Here is a 10000-nt window from a genome sequence, read left to right as displayed (position 1 = left end):
AAGATAATTATTATCCGTCACAAACAAAAAAAAAAAAACAGCTTTGAAATGAGCATTGATAGTGGCCACGTTTTTTCGGGGCATGTCTTGATGAAATAATTGCAGTTCAGTTCGTTGGTTCAATTGCATTTGTTGGCTCCTTGCAGCATGTCTAGATTTCATCTTTTTCAGTATTCCTAGTGTTCTCATTGTAGTATGAATAACCTGCAGATTTTTCGTTGTTGTTGTTATGCGTTATACAATGCTGAGCGATGTTTTTCCTTTCCTTGAAGCTAGCCATAGAAGTATAAAACTTTCTATAAACTCATTACAATAAGAATCCAGCATACGGTTCATCATCGGCTCGATAAACGTTCGGGAAGTGGCGACTTTTAATGCCGTGATCATGAAGCTTAACAGCAGAGCGTGTTCATCAGATATGCCAGGGGTGACGTAACGCAAGGCGTGAATCGAATCTAAGATTGAAATGGCGTTCTGAATTCTTTTGGTTCCAGATAGAACAAACAAAAATATATAAAAAAAGCATGTCATTGATTGTCATTCAAACCTCAAGAGCGCGTGGAGAAAGTGTTCCGGTTTACATTCGGCAAATCGAAATGAACGGCTAAAATTAACCTATCGTCTGGTTTCATGCGGGAGATCACGTGCGCACGCAAATTTCTTCGTACGGGAATTTTATGAAGTGAAGGCGGCTACAGATCATTTCCTTTGTCTAGTTCATGTTCGTAGGCGCAAATTGCAAACGTAATACTTGGAGGAACGTTTCCACTAATCTACAGGGGCTCTCTCATTTCTCCGATTGCTCGCAAACACATTGCATTGCTAGTCGTGACGTTTCACAGTGACGTTTCACCATGCCCGTCGAAGTTGATTACCAGTACCGCGCCAGCGTCGACCGGCCGGCGAAGCGACGAACTCAGCAGCGCATGCGCGAGGCCCTACAACACCCCAACCGAGCTACCCTGCTTATCGGAGAGAGCGAGTGCGCGTGAACGCGGGCTCGTCTGACGATCTGGATTAAAGAAAAAAAAAAAAGTGTGTCCGAGATATTGACAAAGACAAGTGGTCGCTGTCGCTCTGAGTCTTAGCGCGTTATAGAAAACGTGGGATGGCGGTGCTTCCTCGAGGGTCTAAAAGTACAATCTTCGAACTAGCGCTCCCGGCGGAACGTGGAGCTAGCATCCTTCTTCTTGGAACGGTTTGCAATGGACTGCTTGAATGTGCCGACCACGCGTCACGGGTCGCGTATAGAGCCAACGTTTGGCAAGAACGCGTCTAGCACAACCGATCGCGGTTGCGATAACCCATCGTTGGTAGCGAAAAAAAGAAAGAAAGAAAAAAAAAACACCTACCCGCAGCTTGTTAGCAGTAACCGTAAATGTGGTTCTAAATATAGGTTCGCTGGTCACTGAAACTTTCTCATAACGCACACCACTGTAGTCCAAAAAGAACAAAGCACGCACAATGGATATGATACAGCCGTCACCGCATGATTTCGCGTTTTCCTTATTGCATTACTTTCGTGGGCATGCGCGCTAGGGCCACGCAGGCCAGGAGGCAAGGGGAAAAATAAATAAGAAATGATACGCGATCCTCAGCATTGACTTGGCTGATGTGGCACTCGCATTTATGTTCTTTACCTTAGGCGAGCGCAACGCGCCAACTGAACTCCAATTTCCCATAACGGAAATTCGTATTTGGCCATTTGGTTGTATTTTTGGCTGATGTTCGCGTTTTTCGCCCGAGCATGCGCTTCACTGCGCCGCTCGTTGCCCCTTCAATGCGGCTTCACTGCCCTGCAGGCGTGTTCTGCGTCAAGCCGAACCACCAGGCAAAAAGCCTGGGCGCCGCCATCTTGTTGAGAGCGGCGCCGGGGACACAATCGCGCCTAGCTCATTGAGTTTTCCCCCAAAACTGAACGAAATAGCCTTATTTAAATGAGAAAGATGCCGCGAGTGCCGCAACGAAGGACCTTAAGGATTACCGAAGGGTAACTGAGGGCGACGCGACGAGCTTTGGAAAGAAGAATGATGGGTGTAGCGCTACGGGGGATAAGAATAGAGCAGATTCGGGGGGTGAGCGAACAAACGCGAGCTAATGACACCTTAGTTTAAACCAAGAAAAAGAAATGGGCGTGCGCAGGGCATGCAATGTGGGGGGAAGATCATCAATTAAGGGTTACCGACTGAATTCCAAGAGAAGGGAAGCGTAGCACGGGGTGGCGGAAATTTAGGAGGGCAGATTAGATTAGGAAGGGCGCAGGCACTAGACGGCGACCGTGACCGGGCTTACACGTGACCGGGGTGCTTGGAGAATAATGGGAGAGGTCTTTGCCCTGCAGTGGTCGTAGCCAGCAGGATGATGATGACGAAAAGGTAGCAACAGGTATTCATAACATACAGGTTGGAAAGCTGAGGCACCTCTGAACCCTTGAATATATTTCGCCACACTTGGCCATACGACAAGTTTGTTTTCGAGGCGCTCGGTCCCACTGCAGCGAAAATGTTGCCGGAAATCGGGCACTCCATTTTTGTTTCATAGGGAACCTTTCTTCCACTAGGGCAGCGGATTTTCGCAGGGCGAGCTTGCTGTCGTTTACGGATCAAAGCGATAGTGAACTCCAAAATGCAGTGTTGGCTTTGAGTGGGACTTACATTGATTGCAAAACCCACGGCTAATCACCCTTCCCCCCCCCCCCCCCCAAGTGGCTCATTACAGCAGACAATCGTTCAGAAACACCGGCATCGTTGCGTATAGTATGGGAATGGTGCGTGTCACGTGAGTGCTCGCTTCGAGCTTGTGTTCTTCATTTTGATTGAATGAAGTCTCACCTAAGTGAGCGGGGGCCGATCCCGGAGGTAGTGCAATACCGGGCCGACCTGCGGCGGAGGTGAAGCAGGCTTCAAGCACTCCGCCAACTTCCAAAAATAGGTTTAATATCGTGGGTCCATATAGAACCCGTATCAGATATTAAGCTGATAAGAACAGATACTACACTTTGATCTTAGCCAAAAGGCCGAGAAGCGATGTCTTTCACTTCACTCCATTGTACCACTGCCTTGTGGGTGCCCTGGCGACATTGGTAACCTCAGCAACAGCGTGGGCAATCTTATAAAACCCAGCCCGTCTAGAGACTCTATGCTCTCTATCTCGCGAATCAACTCGCGACGCCTCAGTCTTTCACTGTTAACGAAACGCCGTCGCGTAGAAACGAGACCCGAGCGCAAGCTTGTTCGCAAGGCAAAACCAACGAAGGCAACCTCGTAGAAAACGGAACAGGCGAGCGGAAAACACGCGCAAGGGGAATGCTTACTTCCGTCTGAATGCGACCGCTCAAGGCGGCTTTCTTTGAGGCCTTCGTTTCAAGCCCGTGCGCAAGTGTAATACACTACGCGCATTTCCCTCATTTCCTTTTATTTACCGCAAGGCCCACTGAAAGTTTTCATACGGCACAGGCCGGGACGGATTGCAACGTGTCGATTCGACCGCTAGAATTAGGTAGCGCGCCTCATGTACGAATGAAAGAGAATGAAAAAAAAAAAATAAATAAATATAGAAAAGGCTGCGCACTCCTTCCAACCGGAAACATAGAGGGCAGGAAGATCGCCATGTGGAGCACAGGTGTTGTTAAAAAAGAAAGAAAGAAAGAAAGAAATAGCGCTACCCCATCATCTTTACCGTGTGCGTGTATACACACACACGCACACATATGCACGCGCACGCACGCGCGCGCGCGCACGCACACACACACACACACACACACACACACACACACACACATACGCACACATGCTAGCATAGCTTAAGCACAGCTGGAAAGCTCAGCCTTGCGCAAGAAAAAAGGACCACGCCCTTTCGCAAGCCCCTTTGAAACTTTTAAATGAGAAACATGTGTACAGCGAGGTCGTTCGAAACTGGCGCGAAAACGCATCCGCGCCATCTGTGTGCGGAACTAGGAAAACCTACGGCCTTCGCCATACAGAAAGAAAGGTAGATGGCGCGAGCTAACGCTCCGTTGCATACTAAGAACGAGAGCTAGTGAATAATGGCAGAAACGTCTTGGGAAGAGAGAAAAAAACAACAACAACAAAAAAAAAGAAAGACACGCAAGTTGTTGGCTCGCGCAAGCATTCTATTTTACAGCGAGTAAAGAGCATAGCAACTTCTCACAAGAGCAGCAAGAAAGACAAGAAGAACGTGAGAGAGGGGGAGAAACAGGCGCGTTTCTTTGGAATGCAGAGCATGCTGCACACACTATGAAGTGCCAAAGAGACGGGGAAAGCAGATGGCGCGATTGTGTATGTCCTCAAAGCTTGAAAACAATTTCTAAACTACAAGGTGTGCCGAAGTCCGCCTACTCTCATCAGGTTGCTCCCGCCTCCAATTGCATTTAAATTAAAATTACAGTCGCCTCAGAGGCAGAGAGAGAGAGAGAGAGAGAGAAAATGTGTACACTTGCTTCGCGCAGCTGCACCCGTTCAAATTTTACAGCAACAAGAGCACTCCCGCAGGCACAAAGTCCGCTGCCGCGTCCGCCGGGGCGGAATGCACTCGCTTCCGTAAATTGTCGTGCGGCAGACTGCTGCATCGTAGCACACCTGAAACCGCGCAGACGTCAGCGATCGCCGCGAGATCGCTGCGAGCGCTAAAGTCCGAAACCACGTCCGCCGGGGCGGCGGGAGCTCGATACCCCTTCACGAAACTTCTGCGTGTACACCGCCGCACGGCCACGGCGGAGTCGCTGGCATCCTGCGCGCAGTTGCATTGCGTCGCGCCGGGAATCGTTGAAGCCCCACGCAGACGTCGGCGTCGGCCCCGACCTGGCTGCGAGCGCTCGAAGAGACCAAGTCCGAAGCCACGTGAGCCGGGGCGGTGTGAGCGCGACTAAGTCCGAGACGACGTCAGCCGGGGCGGCGTGAGCGAGACCAAGTCCGAGACTACGTCAGCCGGGGCGGCGTGAGCGAGACCAAGTCCGAGACTACGTCAGCCGGGGCGTCGACTAAGTCCGAGACGACGTCAGCCGGGGCGTCGAGCACGCCGCGGTCGCTTTTCCCACTCTTACTCGAAAAATGGCGAAGGGGCCGCGCTAGCGTGCCTTGAATCGGTGAGCGGCGGTACCGCGGCGATCGCGAGAGCTCAAATCGGCCGTGCCAAGGCCAAATATTGGCGCTCGGCTCGGCGCAGTACGCCGCCTTGTCGCACGAGTACGGCCCCGTGGAGGTCTGGTCACTTATCGCTGCTCTTATAAGGGGCCGTACCGCCCTGGCCGACGTTGTACCGTAATGCCGTTTTCGACTTGCGCGTGTTCGTGGTGGTGTCCGCGCACCGCTCCGCACTCGAGAATCGTGCCCACGACGACGCGAGCGCTCGGAAGAGACGCAAGTCCGAAACCACGTGAGCCGGGGCGGTGTGAGCGCGACTAAGTCCGAGACGACGTCAGCCGGGGCGGCGTGAGCGAGACTAAGTCCGAGACTACGTCAGCCGGGGCGTCGACCAAGTCCGAGACGACGTCAGCCGGGGCGTCGAGCACGCCGCGCGCGCTTTTCCCACTCTTACTCGAAAAATGGCGAAGGGGCCGCGCTAGCGTGCCTTGAATCGGTGAGCGGCGGTACCGCGGCGATCGCGAGAGCTCAAATCGGCCGTGCCAAAGCCAAATATTGGCGCTCGGCTCGGCGCAGTACGCCGCCTTGTCGCACGAGTACGGCCCCGTGGAGGTCTGGTCACTTATCGCTGCTCTTATAAGGGGCCGTACCGCCCTGGCCGACGTTGTACCGTAGTGCCGTTTTCGGCTTGCGCGTGTTCGTGGTGGTGTCCGCGCACCGCTCCGCACTCGAGAATCGTGCCCACGACGACGCGAGCGCTCGGAAGAGACGAAAGTCCGAAACCACGTGAGCCGGGGCGGTGTGAGCGCGACTAAGTCCGAGACGACGTCAGCCGGGGCGGCGTGAGCGAGACTAAGTCCGAGACTACGTCAGCCGGGGCGTCGACCAAGTCCGAGACGACGTCAGCCGGGGCGTCGAGCACGCCGCGCGCGCTTTTCCCACTCTTACTCGAAAAATGGCGAAGGGGCCGCGCTAGCGTGCCTTGAATCGGTGAGCGGCGGTACCGCGGCGATCGCGAGAGCTCAAATCGGCCGTGCCAAAGCCAAATATTGGCGCTCGGCTCGGCGCAGTACGCCGCCTTGTCGCACGAGTACGGCCCCGTGGAGGTCTGGTCACTTATCGCTGCTCTTATAAGGGGCCGTACCGCCCTGGCCGACGTTGTACCGTAGTGCCGTTTTCGGCTTGCGCGTGTTCGTGGTGGTGTCCGCGCACCGCTCCGCACTCGAGAATCGTGCCCACGACGACGCGAGCGCTCGGAAGAGACGAAAGTCCGAAACCACGTGAGCCGGGGCGGTGTGAGCGCGACTAAGTCCGAGACGACGTCAGCCGGGGCGGCGTGAGCGAGACTAAGTCCGAGACTACGTCAGCCGGGGCGACGAGCACGCCGCGCGCGCTTTTCGCACTCTTACTCGAAAAATGGCGAAGGGGCCGCGCTAGCGTGCCTTGAATCGGTGAGCGGCGGTACCGCGGCGATCGCGAGAGCTCAAATCGGCCGTGCCAAGGCCAAATATTGGCGCTCGGCTCGGCGCAGTACGCCGCCTTGTCGCACGAGTACGGCCCCGTGGAGATCTGGTCACTTATCGCTGCTCATATAAGGGGGCCGTACCGCCCTGGCCGACGTTGTACCGTAGTGCCGTTTTCGGCTTGCGCGTGTTCGTGGTGGTGTCCGCGCACCGCTCCGCACTCGAGAATCGTGCCCACGACGACGCGAGCGCTCGGAAGAGACAGAAGTCCGAAACCACCTGAGCCGGGCCGCGGCGGGAGCTCGACGCCCGTCACGCAACTTTGGCGTACAAGCCACCGCACGGCCGCGACTGAGTCGTCGCCACCGTCCGGCTGGCTGCACTATAGCACGCCGGGAACCGGGAAAGAACCGCGCAGAGGTCGTCGTTTTGCCGCGGCGTTGGCGCGAGCGCGCGAAGAGACAAAGTCCGAAACGGCGTCAGCCGGGGTGTCGAGCACGCCGCCCGCGCCGGTCGCACTCGTGCTCGGAAACGGCGAAAGGGCCGCGCTAGCGTGCGGCCCCGTAGGGGCACAGAAAGGCGATTGTTCTGGAAACCGCGCTGTCCATAGGCGAGAGATTGCCGTTCGCGCATTCGGTCGACGCGCTGCGCTTTCACGACTTCGGCATTGCGCTGCCGACGTAAGCTTTCCATCTCGCTCGCGGCGCTGCGAGGCGGCACGATTTTCGCCAAACGCTCGTCGAAAGTGGCACGAGTACGGCCCCATGGAGATTTGGGAACTTATCGCTGCTATTATATGGGGGTCCCAGAGAGCAGTCGCCCCCAAAAGCGACCTGGGTGTTTGATATGCGGCGGGCTTCGTGCCCGTCAAGCGTGTCCCCGGTATCGCTCCCGTGGATCCCACAGCTGACGTCTGCAGCCTCATCCGCTTGATGCGTTAGGGGCTGGTTGTCGGACGACGCTTTCTCCACGATATCGAGTTGTGTTCCGCATCGTCCTCGGACGAGTCAAATGCGAAAGCGCCGAAGGCGCGGGCGTGACCCGTCGCCTGGCGGCTTTGCCGTCTCGGCTACGTTGCAAGTGTCGGTCGGTCCACCTGTGCTGCGGGCTCAAGAGAAACCGCAAGCCGTGATCGAGTCGACACAACCAGTCTATCGAGAATGTTGCGTGCTTCTTGCCGCGTGGCGATACCCGGCCCTTCGGGGAGGGCGCCGTAGCGAGCTCGAACGCCGTCGTCTCGGACTGTGCAAAGTGCTACTCTTTGCAAGAACGAAGCGTGCTGGGGCGCCTGAAGGTGGCCTCGGCATCGCAAAAACGGCGTCCGGCCTGCTTGACAGGCGGGACGCGCAGTTGAACGATTACCTGGTTGATCCTGCCAGTAATCATATGCTTGTCTCAAAGATTAAGCCATGCATGTCTAAGTACATGCCGAAATAAGGCGAAACCGCGAATGGCTCATTAAATCAGTTATGGTTCCTTAGATCGTTTCTTCCTACTTGGATAACTGTGGCAATTCTAGAGCTAATACATGCAGTGAGCCTGAAGCCCTTTGGGCGACGGGTGCTTTTATTAGACCAAGATCGATCGGGTTTCGGCCCGTATTGTGTGGTGACTCTGGATAACTTTGTGCTGATCGCATGGCCACGAGCCGGCGACGTTTCTTTCAAGTGTCTGCCTTATCAACTTTCGATGGTAGGTTACTTGCTTACCATGGTTGTTACGGGTAACGGAGAATCAGGGTTCGATTCCGGAGAGGGAGCCTGAGAAACGGCTACCACATCCAAGGAAGGCAGCAGGCGCGCAAATTACCCACTCCCGGCACGGGGAGGTAGTGACGAAAAATAACAATACGGGACTCTTTTGAGGCCCCGTAATTGAAATGAGTACACTCTAAATCCTTTAACGAGGATCAATTGGAGGGCAAGTCTGGTGCCAGCAGCCGCGGTAATTCCAGCTCCAATAGCGTATACTAAAGCTGCTGCGGTTAAAAAGCTCGTAGTTGGATCTCAGTTCCAGACGAGTAGTGCATCTACCCGATGCGACGGCTCGGACTGAACATCATGCCGGTCCTTTCTTGGTGCACTTCATTGTGTGCCTCGAGAAGGCCGGTGCTTTTACTTTGAAAAAATTAGAGTGCTCAACGCAGGCGAGTCGCCTGAATAAACTTGCATGGAATAATAGAACAAGACCTCGTTTCTGTTCTGTTGGTTTTTGGAATACGAGGTAATGATTAAGAGGGACAGACGGGGGCATTCGTATTGCGGCGCTAGAGGTGAAATTCTTGGACCGTCGCAAGACGAACTACTGCGAAAGCATTTGCCAAGAATGTTTTCTTTGATCAAGAACGAAAGTCAGAGGTTCGAAGGCGATCAGATACCGCCCTAGTTCTGACCATAAACGATGCCAACCAGCGATCCGCCTGAGTTACTCAAATGACTCGGCGGGCAGCTTCCGGGAAACCAAAGTGTTTGGGTTCCGGGGGAAGTATGGTTGCAAAGCTGAAACTTAAAGGAATTGACGGAAGGGCACCACCAGGAGTGGAGCCTGCGGCTTAATTTGACTCAACACGGGAAAACTTACCCGGCCCGGACACTGGGAGGATTGACAGATTGAGAGCTCTTTCTTGATTCGGTGGATGGTGGTGCATGGCCGTTCTTAGTTGGTGGAGCGATTTGTCTGGTTAATTCCGATAACGAACGAGACTCTAGCCTATTAAATAGGTGCGGGGTTCCCAGCACCTTACAACCTTCTTAGAGGGACAAGCGGCTCCTAGCCGCACGAAACAGAGCAATAACAGGTCTGTGATGCCCTTAGATGTCCGGGGCCGCACGCGCGCTACACTGAAGGAAGCAGCGTGTCTTTATCCCTGTCTGAAAAGACTGGGTAACCCGTGGAACTTCTTTCGTGATTGGGATAGGGGCTTGCAATTGTTCCCCTTGAACGAGGAATTCCCAGTAAGCGCGAGTCATAAGCTCGCGTTGATTACGTCCCTGCCCTTTGTACACACCGCCCGTCGCTACTACCGATTGAATGATTTAGTGAGGTCTTCGGACCGATGTCCGGCGCGGCCTTTCGGTTGCGCCGGTCTGTTGGAAAGATGACCAAACTTGATCATTTAGAGGAAGTAAAAGTCGTAACAAGGTTTCCGTAGGTGAACCTGCGGAAGGATCATTACCGGATTGTTCGAGGGTGACGAGCGCCATTGTTTCTACCCCGTGTGGGTGAAGCAGCTCGCTGCGCCCGACGCTTTCCGCCGCTGGCCCCGCTTGGACGCGGGGACGGCTATACCCGAACATGCCGGGGATTGCCCGAATTTCGAAGGGCGCCCCGTGCCAAATTTGTTGCGCCCAGTGGACGCCGGCTGCAACCTTGGACGGTTGGCTTGGCCGCGCCCGCGGGTAGAAACGGCGTAACGCACACTGTTGGGTGGGCTTT

The 10000-nt window shown here is 54.7% G+C and overlaps 2 non-coding genes across 2 annotated transcripts; one reads left to right on the top strand and one right to left on the bottom strand.

Annotated features, from left to right (window-relative positions):
• Positions 1-2836: 2836 nt before the first annotated feature.
• Positions 2837-3028, bottom strand: LOC139053789 (U2 spliceosomal RNA). The gene has a single exon (XR_011510779.1). It is a non-coding gene; the product is annotated as a U2 spliceosomal RNA (small nuclear RNA).
• A 4896-nt stretch (positions 3029-7924) lies between these two features.
• Positions 7925-9739, top strand: LOC139053792 (small subunit ribosomal RNA). Its single transcript, XR_011510782.1, has one exon. It is a non-coding gene; the product is annotated as a small subunit ribosomal RNA (ribosomal RNA).
• Positions 9740-10000: the final 261 nt, after the last annotated feature.

Source organism: Dermacentor albipictus, unplaced genomic scaffold (assembly GCF_038994185.2).
Source record: "Dermacentor albipictus isolate Rhodes 1998 colony unplaced genomic scaffold, USDA_Dalb.pri_finalv2 scaffold_216, whole genome shotgun sequence".
In the NCBI taxonomy this organism is placed as follows: Eukaryota; Metazoa; Arthropoda; class Arachnida; order Ixodida; family Ixodidae; genus Dermacentor; species Dermacentor albipictus.
This window is presented reverse-complemented; position numbering and strand designations above follow the sequence as displayed.